This window comes from Ctenopharyngodon idella, chromosome 1 (genome assembly GCF_019924925.1).
Source record: "Ctenopharyngodon idella isolate HZGC_01 chromosome 1, HZGC01, whole genome shotgun sequence".
Lineage (NCBI taxonomy): Eukaryota > Metazoa > Chordata > Actinopteri > Cypriniformes > Xenocyprididae > Ctenopharyngodon > Ctenopharyngodon idella.
Window position 1 is genome coordinate 16,136,062 of NC_067220.1, and position 15,863 is coordinate 16,151,924.

A 15,863-nucleotide genomic window follows, 5' to 3' on the forward strand; every position below is an offset into this window, starting at 1 on the left:
TTATTGGTGATTAATCGTTTTCATGGGTTTGCACTGCTGCATATGTGATATAATATGCTGATGTATGATTTAAAAAAAAAATGTTAATTATTTTTTCAGCCTTCTACATATGTATACGTATAACTGCCTATGGTATACATCTGTATGCTCATTTGCATCTAGTATAGATTGGCCTGGGAATACATATACTGAAAAAATAGTGTACATTTTGTATACTTATGTAAATGCATTTTAAGTCACTTTGGATAAAAGCATCTGCCAAATGCATAAATGTAATGCATATTTCCATATTTCCATATGACATGTTTGAAATAAGTAGCACAAAAAGTTACTTTAAAAAAGTGACCTGATTACATAATGTACATCGCTTGTGGCCTAGCATTGCTGATGGATACAACTTTTTGGGTAACTTGTCTTCTTGAAAGTCCAAACACGCTCACTGAATGCATTAAGAGCTAACCCATACCCACAGACACTGCTGGATAATGATGCGAAGGTGGTGATATTCTTTTTCTGTGAGTGAACTTTTACTGCAGAGTGAACTACAAGAACATCATAAAGAATAAGCACTAAAGATATGAGGATACACTGTAAAGTAGATCTGCTGTACACTGTAAACCCAAACAGTATAACTAACTTATAATGGAAAGTACCTTTTACTCAAAATGTGCCAAAAAGTTTAACTAACTTTTATTTTTGAGTTCATTCAACATCTATCAGAGAATTATGTTAACACTAAATATTTTATTATTATTATTATTATTTTTTTTTTTTAAGGTTCAGGGAACTTGAAAAAATTGATTCAACCATAATCAAATATTTTAATGTCAAACATATGCCCTCTAGTGGCGTTTTTTTTTTTTTTTTACCAAAATGTGACGCCATCACTGAACATGCACTCAGACGCTTTCCCTCCACATAGATACCCAGATGTTCGCAGGGCAGTTGGATTTGACAGCAGGTCAATTCAAGTCCAAAAACATGCATTTTTATTTCGATAGCTACAAAAATATGCAAATATTCAGCTGTTTATAATAATGTTGCAGACTGGTCTAATTGGTATCAGCTACACTCACATCATCCGCCCACAGGTTAGGCTATCCATATGTACATTTAGCTTCTCCTAAATTATAATATATTACATTTTCATATATAAAAAGTGTAACACTTTATAATAAGGTATAAAAAGTGTGACACTTTCCAATAAGGTCCCATTAGTTAATGCATTAATTAAAACTAGCAATGAATGATTCATTTGTTACGGTATTTATTTTTGTTAACGTTAGTTAATAAAAATACAACTGTTCATTCTTAGTTTATGTTAGCTGTTTAATAATATTGCCATATACAACTTTTGTTTTAATTATGTATTAGTCCATGTTGAAATGAACACAAACTAAGATTAATAAATGCTTTAGAATTATTTTTCATTGTTAGTGACTGATATAGTTAACTAACAAATAGAACCCTATTTTAAAGTGTTACCGAAAAAAGTAATCACTAGTCGGTGTTGGGCGTTAGCCTTGTGTCAAATCAACCAGAGGTCCTCGGCTCAAATTTTAGATTTTTTTTTTTTTTTTTCTCTGTAGAAAGACATTTTGAATTTATATTTTGTAGAGATGACAATTTTCACCTGAGATTTGGAGCCAATTTACAGGAGTGTAAAAATGACTTTAGAAAGATGGCAGCATTGTTATTTTATTTTTACACAGAGACTGGTAGGTCTATTAGTAAAATCGGTTGACTTTAGCTATCTTTGTTTCATTATATGCCAACAATGACAGTTCAAAAATGGCAAAAAGCACTACTTGTGTTTTTTTTTGCCTCAAGTTTGCATGACTGTAACTCAAGAATTATTTCTCAATATCCTTTTAGATTCTGGTTCTTAACAAACTTTCCTTTTGGTATCTTCATTTTAATGATTCAATTCTTTTGATAGAGGGAAACAAGATACATTTCTAGTTTAAAATTTATTTATTCAGACATTCCTCTTTAAATGCATTAAGTATCAGCTGTGTGCAAAGCGAACCACATTTGGTTTTCAATCATGGAAAATGAAGATTTCAAAAGGGAAGTTTATTAAGAATGAAAATCTAGAAGGATATTAAGATATCTCGAATGCTTTTAGAGTTACAGGCAGGCAAACTTTGAAAAATGAATATTTATGGCACTCAGACAGGTATGTTCTATGCAATTGAGTTGATAGAAAAAAACATGAGATACATTAATAGTTTCAATGTTATTTGTTTTTCAGATATTCCTCTTTAAAAGAAACAAAAGTATCAGCTCTATGCAAAGTGACCCACATTTGGTCTTTGACCACTGAAAATTTGTACAATTTACCAATTTACCCATGGAGCCGCATTAAGATCTCCATATCTCTGGGATTGAACCATTGAGGGCATTTAAAATGCAGATAACAAAAGGACAGTTGGTTATGAACCAGAATCTAAAACGATATTAAGATATCTTTAATACTTCTTGAGGTACAGGCATGCAAACTTGAGGCAAAAAAAAAAGTGCTTTTGCCATTTTTGAACTGTCATTGTTGGCATATAATGAAAAGATTGCTAAAGTTTTTACTAACAGACATAGCAATCTCCGTGTAAAAATAAAATAATGATGCTGCCATCTTTTTAAAGTCATTTTTACACCCCTGAAATCGTCTCCAGATCTCAGGTGAAAATTGTCATTTTGACCCCCCTCTACAAAATAATGGATTACACAGTAAATACACATCTAATGACATCTAATGTTTTGGCTTTCATCACTATTTGTGTTTGTCTTTCTACAGAAAAAATATTAACAAAATCAAAAATTTGAGCCGGGGAAGTTTCCGAAATTTGGTTGATTTGACACGGAATGACCCTATAGTGTTTGCTAAATAAAGAAAATGCTGTACTTATTCAAACAGCCAGTTCTTTATTTACCCTTGCATTGCAAACAAGCAGAGACAGTCCAAAATGTGTGCAAAACTTCATTCAAGATTGAAGCGGGTGGAGTAATGAGGTTTTACCATCAGTTCGAGGATAAGTTAGAATGTTTAGTCACAAGCTCTTTTAAATACTTTTCATTGGTTAAATATTTGCAAAACCCACAGACATGACATACATACAATAAAGGATGACCAATAATAATAATGATTTAGAAAAATAAAAATGATGAAATATGGAGATACAAGGTTTCTGCTTGACCACGATGCTACAAATAATGACTTGCTACTAAAACCCTCACAAGCAATATACAGAAAATACAATGCAACACCCAAGTGCTTTTAGCACTTTAATGCTAATTGAAAGCCATAACAACATTTCAGCAACATGATTAAAAAAAATAAAAAAAATACCTTTATGCATTTGACAGATGCTTTTATCTGCAACTTATGGTACACATTTTGTCAGTTTTGTGTATTCAAACTCATGACCTTTGGTAGCATAATGCTTTCTAGATTGTATGTGATAAAATGGTTGTTGTTGAGTTCAAACCAGCGGAAAGCACTTTACCACTTTGTTACGCTACTATGTTACTGAGAAAGTGCACAGATTACAGCGTTACTCCCAGCTCTGTGTGTGTATAAGGGCTTTTTCACGGTCTCTGACTGAACTGGTGTGAAGGTGAGAGAGATAAAAGATTGAAGGATGCTGTTACCCAGACTCTATCTGTCAGCGCTGATAACAGACATAAGACTGCTGTGTCCATCTGAGCAGGGAGACAGAGAAAAGAGAATGTTAGAGCGCCAGAGAGAAATAGGAAGTAAAAGAGTGGAATATTCCAGAAAGACATGCTGCTGTCTGATAGGAATCTGTGTAGCAGCACAAGGGGAAAGCAGTAGATATTGAGGCCGCTCTCTCACTCTCATGCATGACTTTGGTTACTAATAAACCCATTTAGTCAACCCTCCACAATCTATAGCAATTCCACACAGTCTTATCTTTGTGCATAGACTAGAAATGGATGAGTCAGAGACGTATGTGTAAATTTATGATGAATGATTACGGTTTTGTTTGTCTCTGTCCTATTTTGTCTACATGGCGGAATACACAATAATAAGAGACACATGTATCTATATTATGTCAAACTCTGGTATAAAAATACTACAAATGAAATACAGCATAAATGTAATTTTTTAAACAAACAAATAGACAATCAATCAATCAATCATTCAAACAAACAAATCAATCAAATAATCAATCAATCAATCAATCAATCAATCAAGCATTCAAACAAACAAATCAATCAATCAAATAATCGATCAATCAATCAATCAATCAATCAGTCAATCAGTCAATCAATCAATCAAAGCTCATGGAAAATTTCACTCTGTAAATCAATCTTTCATTTAAAAAATTGATATAGGTATATATATGCTCAACCCTGGTATAAAAGAAAATGCTGCAAATGAAAATGAAAATTTAAATAAATACATTTTGTTGAACAAATAAACAAACAAATACATGTATGGAAAGAAAGAAAGAAAGAAAGAAAGAAAGAAAGAAAGAAAGAAAGAAAGAAAGAAAGAAAGAAAGAAAGAAAGAAAGAAAGAAAGAGAAACGTCAGGCAATGGAAAACATCACTCTGCAAAGCAATCTTTCATTTCAAAGATTTATGTTGTTCTACACTGAAAATCATTCACATGTACTAGTGACTAGCAAACTTTACTAGTTTAGTAATGGCTAATAAAAAGTAATTAATGGTTAATAATTATATGTTTTAATAGGCCTAATTAAATCCCATTTATCAATATTTGGTAACACTTTAGTTTAGGTTCCAATTCTCACTATTAACTAACTATTAACTACTAATCCTACCCAATACCTAAACTTAAAACTACCTTACTAACTATAAAATAAGCAGTAATTCCAAGTTTATTGAGGTCAAAGTCATAGTTAATAGTTAGTTTAGTGAGATTTGGACCCTAAACTAAATGTATGACCCAATATTTTCTAACAAAATAATTTAAAATTTCAAAGTCATCTATCAGAAGGAGACATAGAGGCTGTTTATCCGGGACATTTGCACATTCCATCTGCACTATTTACTAATCGTCTTTGTAGGTACACATGCATCAGACGGATGTGTTTAACCATTATGCCACATTGTGCTATTTTGTCAGCTCCTCGGACACAAATCGTAAGCTCTAAATGGTATCTATAATCAGCTCATTACCTCATGAGGAAACATTTCATTCTCTCTGTCTGAGTGCCTTTGGCTGTTCATTTACCTCAGAGCCTTTGAATGGGTTGGTCGTTTCAGTTTTTGCTGAAAACAAACAGATGCTAATTATATTTCCACAAACTGAACTTCTCATCCAATGCCAATCCATCAATCTCTGGTGCTGGATGCACATTTGTGTCTTCGTCTGTGTTTTTAAATGCCATCTTACGAAAATGTGGACAAGAGCCTGACGCAGGATGCATAGTAATGCAAGGTGTAGCTCCTCACCATAATCCATCTCATACTCTGTGAGATATCTGCACACACACAGAGGCGGAGCGGAAGGGAACGAAAAAAAAAATTGCTTATTCCAAAAGTCGTTAATGAACAAGCTACTGCTATGCTTGCAGAAAAGCCGGCCCAAAAATAATTCTTAGGCATTAGCGTAGCATTGTAGTTGCTTATCCATACATCTTGTTCTCAAGAGGCGCATTTGTGGAATCATAAATAGAAAAATAAAATTACGACGCCCAGAATTTTTCTCCCCCAGGCCTTTCAGGAGTTCTCCAAGGTGAGCTAGCAGATATAGGGCTGTTAGCCAAAGCTAACGCTAAGCAGGCCTCAGAAATCAACTATATGAAATCAACTTGCCAACAGGCAAAAGAGATGGAAATCTGATTGGCGACAACCAGCAGAATCAGCAACTCCCAAAGAGGATCTTTTCAAACAACGATTATTTCACACTTCTAGAAGAGCAACAATGAAGACAGGTGGTGGAAGATAAGTGGCCAATTGACCACAGTTTTAAATCATGAAGTGAACATCCTGAGCATCATCACATTTCGATAAGCCGCAGGCCAATCCGCCTCTCCGCTGTGCAAGAACCTCAAGGGAGACACTAGACTCCAAACGAATAGCCTGTCACGTATATAATAACCTGAAATAAGTAGCAGATTGGTTAAAACAGCATTAGCGCCTGAACACTTCAGATTAGATGCAATATTGCCTTTGTCCTCGCACCATTTATGGCCATTTTAACTCATTTGTTAGTATAAATCAAACCAACGGGCCTCTGGGAGTAGAAGCTTTAAAAAAAATGACTGGGTAAAGAGATTTCAAGAGAACTCAAAGAGAACAGAAAGACACCGTTATAATGTCAAATTAGGTAAATACATTTAAAGGGGTGATTCACTGTTTTTTTTCTAGGCTTGATTGTGTTTATGGGGCACAGTTTCAACATGTCTTAATGCTTCGTTTTAAAAAAAAAAAAAAACACTGTATTTTTCATATATTTTACCTTTATTCTACACAGCTGTTTCCATTGTCATTTGAACGGCTGGTTTGACTTCCTGGTTCTATGATACCACTCCCTCCGAAATAGCAATGGTCTCAGATTAGCTGGCCTAGTGTATTGTGATTCGCTGAAGCGTCTGGAAATGCCACGCCCCTTACCATTAGTTGTTACATGTGCTTCATTGGAAATGTAAATAATGGCATCTATATTGCCTTATCAAATTGAGCCTGAATCAGACCCAGATAGCAGTAATGATGAAGAGGGTCAAGCACAGTTTTTAAAGGAAGTTTATGAATCATAAGTATTTCCGTTTGTATTTGTGTCAAAGTGTTTAGATATGCTGTCACTTGTAAATGTTGTTTGTTAGCTTTCAATATACGGTTTTATCCTGATTAAAGCTTTACTGTAGCTGAATACATGACTGAGTAGTAGCATTTTGGTAAAGGTATCGTTTAATTTATAGCATGAACACTGTTTGTCTATGAACATAGAAGTTTGTTGGTGTTTGTTGGCGTTTGTTGAAGTATGCAATAGAATTTAGCTAACTGGCTAGCGAAGCAAAAACGCGTTGGTCTTTGTTTACGTCCTTGATGCAACCAAAAAATAGCAACATAATACATTTAAAAGACATGTATAAACAATAAAACGTACTTACAGTTAGGGGCCCATAAACAGCAGCTTCTGCTTTTAAAGTGGGAACTGCTTCATCTTTCAGTAATAGCCTTGGTGCAAATCCAGCATTGAATTCGTGTAGATTCTGGAAGCTGTCTTCAGCGCCACATCCAGTGTAAACAATATCACCGATTCTAATGGGTTCTATTATCTATTGCCTTTGGTTATGTTGTGTCGCGTCACGCGCATCTGGTGTAAACAACTCTTCCGCTTCCGTAATGCCACGTGACATGGCCTCGCCCACTTTGTTGCGTGTTCCCATGGGCAGGGTTTATGTTAATTGCAGGGTTTATGATGTAACCAACCCGGGATGAAGCTTGTTGTAGTCCAAACCAGTCATTTTTGTAGGCATTAAACTGCCATAACTTTAAAAGACAATATCTCCATTTGCATTGAACTTTCAGCGCTGTAACTTTGCAGATACTGTTTATGCTCAAGCAGCAACATTACACACTAACTAAAGTTTAAAAAGTGAAATTGCAATGAACCACCCCTTTAAGAAATGTGATGGCTGTGTAATAGTAATTCTTATTAAATCCATGTATTTATTGTTCTAAGAACCTATAAAGGAGTTGTAAACATCTGTACATGTCTAAAGTTGTTCATACATACAGTACATAGGCCTACATTTCTTATTTTAGATGCTGTAAATAACTTTTCACACTTTATGTATGAATGCCTATGATTACTAATGAGATCACACTTTTTTTTTTCCTTTCCCCACAGAATAAAGAAAAGTCTTAGAGGTTTGGAGTAACATAAGGTTGAGTAAAAACCACATCGTGAGTGATACATCTTATAATGTAATGTCTGAAAACAGGCTGGACGTCTCCCAACTTACCATATCATGAGCCAACCCCAAATATGACCGACCCTTCCAACAACATGAGAATACTTTTGCAAACGACTAGAGCCATTCGGTTATTAAATATGTATGCTTTAGAACATAGCTCCAAACTAGATTTGGACTCATTTGCAGAACTCATTTGCCTAGACTCAGTAGCTCAACCATTTGGACTTTCTTTTGCCTGTTTCACTCAAAAGAAAAGTTTGGAATGAGTAGATGCTGGGGGGAAAAAGTGTGAAACTATGGCTGAATTCAGAGGCAGCACCCCATGAGTCCACGTAATGAGTTGCAGTTTCCAGAGTACCATCACAACGAGAGGTAAATAGCATAATTTGGATTGGAAGTAATACAAGTCTAAGGCCATTCTGAAGCAAATGGCCACACACAGTAAAAGTGACAGAGAGTGAAAAGAAAGAAGATTGGGAATGAAGGACAAGCGATGGATCACACATGTATTTGACGAGAGAATGTACAGGAAACAATACAAAGAAAAGACAAGCAGCATGTCTAAAGCTCAGCTGGAGATGGGCTGTAATTTCAGTCTCCTCTTTTTGCTTTAATAGACCTGTAATCAGTCTAAATCCAGCACTGTCGCTCAGCAGGCATCCCGTGGACTGTGTTTGTGTGCGCTTGCGTCCGTTTGCCTTTGTGCTGTATTGGACTATAGGACGCCATAGTTATGTTTGAGCACAACAGGATGTAACTGCACTAATTTTCTCTCTGTCTTGTTCTTCAAACAAGGTCCACAGTTTGGCACCTTATACTTGTTTTGCTTCTTCCCCCCATTGTCTGTTCTTCTTTTCTCATCATTGGTGGATATATTTAGAGTAATAAATACTGAAGGTCAACTCATCCACTGCTAAAGGCATAAACTCTCTCTTTCTCTGTAAATAATATTTAATACAGTAACTAAATTACTGTTGTTGTTGTTGTTGTTTTTTATTAATGACAATCAAGCATTTATAATCAAGTTGGGCTAATTAAACTGTACTTGATATGTCACATTTTGGACAGATAACTGAAATACTGTATTTTACTGTATGCTGTATTTATTTTGCTTAAAAATTTTGAGATTAAGAAGTGCTAATATAGTGCTAATATGATTAAATACAAAAAATATGCTGTGTGGAATACCCATAAACACATGCACTTACACAAATTAATTTTGTATGCTTGGTCAATAAAAGTATGTATACTACAATTCAAAAGTTCGGGATGGGAATATTAAAAAAAAAAAAAAAAAAAAAAAAAAAATAAATATATATATATATATATATATATATATATATATAAATTTTGTTCAGCAATGATCCATTAAACCAATGAAAAGTGATAGTAAAGACATCACTTTCAAATCTATTTCAAATAAATGCTGTTCTTAAAAAAAAAAAGAAACATGCATCACAGTTTTCACAAAAAATATGAAGCAGCACAACTACTTTTCAACAATGGTAATAAGAAAATGTTTCTTGAGCACAAATCAGCATATTAGAATGTTTTCTGTATAATCATGTGACACTGAAGACTGGAGAAATGGCTGCTGAAAATTCAACTTGTTTTAAATATAACTTATAATATTACTCTAAATAAATATTAAGATAATTATAAGGGTACCTGTTTTTGAACAAAGTAATATTTTAAAATATTACACTTTTAAATAACCTTTTCATGACAGAATTGTAGTTTCATGACAGAAGGCATTTATATTCAATATATAAATGCCTAGTTCTGTCATGAAACTCTAGATGGCACAGACTGATGGGTCCTTAACGCAAACTGATGATATTCTCAGCGTTAACTACTTGACAGAAGCTGATTGGTTCGAGTCACATCTGCAGGCATCGAGCTTGCTGCACAACATTTAAATGGCTGGTTAGCATTCACTATAGCAGTTTGCAGTGCGCTTTCCTCTGAAACCCTCCACCTTTCCCAGCTCCACTTGTATAGATCTGAATTGCTGATATATATATCAGCAATTCAGCAGCAGCAGCAGCATAGTAGATCTATTCCACCAAGACCAAATACATTAACATTGTCATGTCAATTACCATGCTAAAAATCTTCAGAGGGTTGTAATGATAGAAATAGATTTTAGCCAATTAAACTGAAATTCAAAACAATTATCATTATTTGTAAATGTCTTTTTGATAATTATGAAATTGATGACAAGTTTTGAAATACTCCATTACTTATTTAATTTAGGCAAACAAGCAAATTCAATTCATCAGGCTTTACAGTGTAGCACTCTTGATTAATCAGCCTATATTATAATACAGTAAATGCACTTGCTGTTGCCTCATTGTGTGTTATGTGACCTTTTAAGAATACAGCAATTTTACTCTCGAGGTCCTATATGGATGTGAATAATACCCATGCCAGGACATGCCAAGTCACGTGGCCACATAGTGATTAATTAGAGCTGTGACTGCTCTTAAGCACTAGCATGTTTATGGCAGTTCAGTGATAGAGGGTTCAAATAATAGCCTCTGCACATCAGTGCTCACAACAGGCAGCAGGCAGCTTTGTGTTTTGAGTCTCAGCTATGAAATAACTCTTCAGGTGGTCACATATTGCTTGAGGAAATTTGCCATTAAGGCTGTACATCTTTTTTATTCTTTATCAAAATGAGGCATTATCGGTAATTCTCTTACCTCATCATGTGTATGACTATATTATTCAAAAATGACTGATATCAGTTTCTTGGAAACAATAAAAAAGTGCCATAATGTCATCATCAAAAGTTATTTCCATAGCTGTGAGCTGCAAGCTAGTGGCTCGTAAATTACAAACCACTTTTAAGTTGTTTATACTAATGCCACAGAAGAATATCTATGTAGAAAAAAATGGTCATTCTCAGAAAATGGTGCCATTTTGTGCCTGATTGTAAGGATTTTTTTTTTCTTTTCTATTTCATTTGAAAAGGTTACTGCATTCAAGAAATGTTCCCACCTCAGACCCGAAGTACTAAAGCTGTAATGACCATATGGGGTGCATTGCCCCCAGTAATTCAGAATAATGGTCAACAAATATGGGTTATGGGTTCAATGACTAATTCCCAAATCCAAAAAATTGGTTACAGCTTTGCAAAGCACAAAAAGCTATTTATGGCTGTCAACCCTAATCCTGAGCCTAAAGCATTATATTATTCCAACACCATTAAAGTAAGTTTTCAGTAAACAGTACATAATGTTGATGAATAGGGACATGCAAATTAATTTATATAGATATATATATATATATATATATATAAAAGATAAAAAGTAGTACAGCCATTTCCTACATTGCTAATAATATGAGATATTTCTTAAAACACCAAATCAGCACATTAGAATGATTTCTGAAGGATCATGTGACTCTGAAGACTGGAATAATGGCTGCTGCAAATTCAGCTTCAAGAATGTTTTTAATCTCCAAAAAAAAAAAAAAAAACCTGAGGAAAAAAAATGGTTCTTGATAAGAATGCTACTGTCTGAACCAAAGAACCATTGAAGAACCATTATTTTTACAACGGTGCAAAGTCTGCACCGATTCATTATAGATACTCACAGATGGCTCATTAATATAATAGGAACCAAACTACAAGAGAACAGAATGGCCCAGAGCATTACAGAGGAAAAGAGAGAGCAAATACATCCCGCTTCCCCTCCTATTCTACACACATAGGATGTTTTATATATAGGATGTGCTTTTGGAGCGTCAAAGAGATCAGATTATCTGGACTCAGCATGTTTCACTGCCTCAGCTGATGTTGGATAGTGATACAGAGACTTGTATACACCTGTTAAACCGCAAGCCAGTCGATACACAAATAATGGGGATTTGCTTTGACAAAAGAACTAACCTTTCGGGGACACGAAAGGATATTCAACACAGAAGAGCAGCTCTCCATCAAGACAGATGTATGTGCTTCTATACATTGCTCATTCCATTAAATGGCATCTTGTTTAAAAATTCAGCGTGACAAAATCTGAACATTATCCTTCTGACAACAGCATTGTGTAAGAATGACACTGCCTGGATGGCATCGACTGTGATTCTGAATGTTTACGAAGGATTATGAAGGATTGTGTTGAATGCTCAGAACTGTGTGTGTAATAAAATGAGCAACAAAAACCTGATTAGGTTGATTTTAACATCCTCTGCTTCCTATGGGGAAAAAAAAAAAAAAAAAAAAAAAAAAGCAAACACACATGCAGTCAACACCTTTTCTCATATTTGTTCTCAGACAAAAACCCTCCTCAGATGGACTAATCCTATATGAGCTAATCCAAGACCTTCCCACAATCTCAACACTGGGCCCATGCAATCTAGCTAAAACAAAAGTTTGTGGTCGGTAAGATTTTTAATGTTTTTGAAAAGTCACTTTTGCTCACTAAGACTGCATTTATTTGATTAAAATACAGTAAAAACAGTAATATTGTAAATTATTATTACAATTTTTAAATATTAATATACACTGCCCGGCCAAACCAAAAGTCACTGTTTGGATTTTAATAGGCAAATACTTAAGAATCTATGAATGGATCATTATTACAGTGATTATTATGTTTCTAGCATGTTATATGTTTGGCAACGGTTCTTTTAACCCTTAAAGATGGAGTGTGTAGCTTTTCATTTCTTAAACAACCATGTAGGAAGACACATCATGGCCATATTCCAGGATGACAATGTCAAGATTCACCAGGGTTATAATTGTGAAAGAATGGTTCAGAGAGCATGAAGAATCATGAATTGGCACCTCTGAGTCCAGATCTTAATTTCATTGAAAGTCTTTGGGATGTGCTGGAGGAGACTTTACAGAGTGCTCACCTCTTGCATTATCAATACAAGATCTTGACCCAAAAATGATGCACCTCTCGATACTCCAGTTTTTCACGATGAATAGAAAGTTAAAAAGATCATCATTTATTTGGAAAATTAAATTTTCGTAACATTATAAATGTCTTTACCATTATTTTTGATCAATTTAATCTTTTAATGCATCTTTGCTGAATAAAAGTATTAATTTCTTAAAAAAAAAAAAATCTTACTGACCCCAAATGTTTGAACAGAAGTGTAGGCCTATATTTAATTATTTAAATATATTTAATCTTTCACCCCAAAAAAGAAAACGCTGTCATCTGTCATTCAATCACCATTGTGGTCCAAACCTGTATGACTTGCTTCTGCGGAACACAAAAGAAGATATGACAGAATTACAATTCATTGTTAGGTAAATTATCCCTTTAAAGATTAACAACATAATTGCAGAAAAGTTGGCTATTATGAAATTAGGAGAAATTAGGAAATTCAGACAGAAACTCAGACAAAGACTGCTCCAAATTCCTGTACTTTTATATTTTTTGAATTTGATAAAGAACTTACTCCTCTGTTGATGAAGTATGTTAGTGCCTATAGAAAATTAATTAAAAAAAACCCTGAAAAACTAGAATAACAGGGTTGGGAAGAGTCATCAGTCACCTGATTTAATACTTCGTAGAGCCACCCTTTAAAACACCCCCGTTTTAGCCTGGTCGTTCACACCTCAGAGCTGAAAAAGTCGGGTGTGGACCGGCATGAGGGTGAGTTATAAATGACATTATTTTCATTTTTGGGTGAACTAACCCTTTAAGCGAATTATGTTATTCTTTTGGTGATATGTTTAGGATCATTGTCGTGTTGGAAGGTGAATGACCTGCCCCTCTTCCCTTCAATCCTGACCAATCACCCAGTCCCCATTGAAGAGAAACACCCCCACAACATAATTCTGCCACCACCATGCTTCACAGTAGGTATGGTGTGTTTTGGGTGGTGTGCTGTTTGCTTTTCATTAGATCCTTCCGATCTAACATTTTGGCACAATCTAACACCACTGTCCTTTGATCAGTGTGTTATTTGACCAATAAATGTACAAACAGCAACTTTCTTAGTGCTGTTACAGAAGTATAAATTAACCACGAAGGATTATAATTTGGTTTGCAATCAGGTTGATGGATGTTAAATGAATGACCTGATCTGAATCAGCAGATTATTGTTTAATTTGCTATGTAACTTTCACCTAATAGTATATGCTAAGACCAACTGCAGCACATGAAAGACTCAGACTGAAAATGTGTTTTCACTCATATTTAAATGTTCACAAACTTTAAAAGTGTAACAAATTGCACAACACCAACTAGACTCTAGACTTTAGGCCTTCAGATTTAAGATTTAACTGGGGCTTGAAAAGTGCCACAGCTCAAGAAATTCCGTTGACATAAATTACATAATCACAAGAGAAATTCTGCAGCATCACTGCTGTTGACACCTGTTTGATCACAGGCCGTGGAAATGCAGCACAATACCTCCTACTGCCTAAGCTCAAGATCTCTTTTCCTCTCTCTTTTATCTAGGATGAGAGAAGCTCCGGATAGGATCGCTGTTCCCGCTGCAGGAAAAACTGATATCCATTTTCATTGGTGAATAAAAGCCTCTGAGGAATGCAGGCCTGTTCTTAGTGGACTCACTAGAGTAGAAGGGTAAAAGCAAACCATATTTTTTCTTCCTTTTTTTTTTCTAAGACACTCACTCTATCTGTCAATCTCTATGGCTCTGCATTTCACAAGACAGGACAGAGAGAAAAATGTTCTGAAGTCTGAACCTGCATAATGGCTGTCAGAGCACACACATATACACACACATTAAAGCATTGATCAAAGGTGAAAAATCTTGACATGAAGCAGACTTTAATGTGCACTTAATCCCTGAAGCACATCTGTCCAAGAAAGATGGATTTCATAGGAGAAACTTTTTTTTTTTTCTCCACCTTAAAGAAACTACAGGTTAAAATGGTAGTCGTGAACATTGATTATCATTATTCAAAAGATAGTTCAGGTTCTCTAATCTGATTGGACAAGCGGTCTTCCAAGCAGGACTTGCTAAACATTTTGAGCCTCGTGATTTCATTATTTACACAACTGTGTGTAAGTTTGAATAGACACTAACAACATATTGATAGCATATATAAAAAACTGCTGAGAAACTTTAAAACACTTTAAAAAAGTTAAACACAATTAATCAAATTTATTATAAATACAATAAAAAAAACCATCAATATTTTATGAACCTCAAATGATTTGCAAAGGTTTCAGTGTCTATCCAATCTTATGAAATATGTGGTATAGGACTATATACAAATTCCTAGGAATACTAATGAGATCATGTTGGGTATTTCTCATATGTGGCATTGTTCCATCACTTTGTCCCCAGTGGCTGGAATACATAATGTGTTATATGCTTCTGCCTGGTGATATGGATCTTCTGCAGAAAATATAGAAAATATGAATTCATGCGTCATTAGCCTAATCCTGAGAGCATTTAAAAAGCATTGCATTCAACGACCACCACTAAATCTTTAATAAAAGATCTGGAAGGTTACATAAAAACAGTAATGCATCATTTTTTTTTTTCCCCCTTCAGAAAACTGTGTGTATCTTCTCTGGCTTAGTAAACATTAATCATTAACCTCAACATATGGTTGATGTTGATCCAAACCACTGAATCAACTGGGCAGCCATTCCCTATACGTGCACGCACACACACACACACGCGCACACGCACACACACACACACACACACACACACACACACACACACACACACACACACACACACAGAATATAATCAGTAAAGCTAAACAATGGACAGCATACAACATTAATGGAAGCACAAATCAGTATGCGCACAGACTTGTGGTGAACAAAGAAAGCAGGCTTCACAGCAGAATATTTAAATAGTGAACGATTCCTTGTGCACGGCTGTAACCCTAATCCTAAATGGAAGAAACATCAAAGAGAAATTATAAACTAAGGTCTATTTACACCAAGAGAGAAAATTCACAGTGAACAAGATTTTAGAAGTCAATATGAAATCAAAATG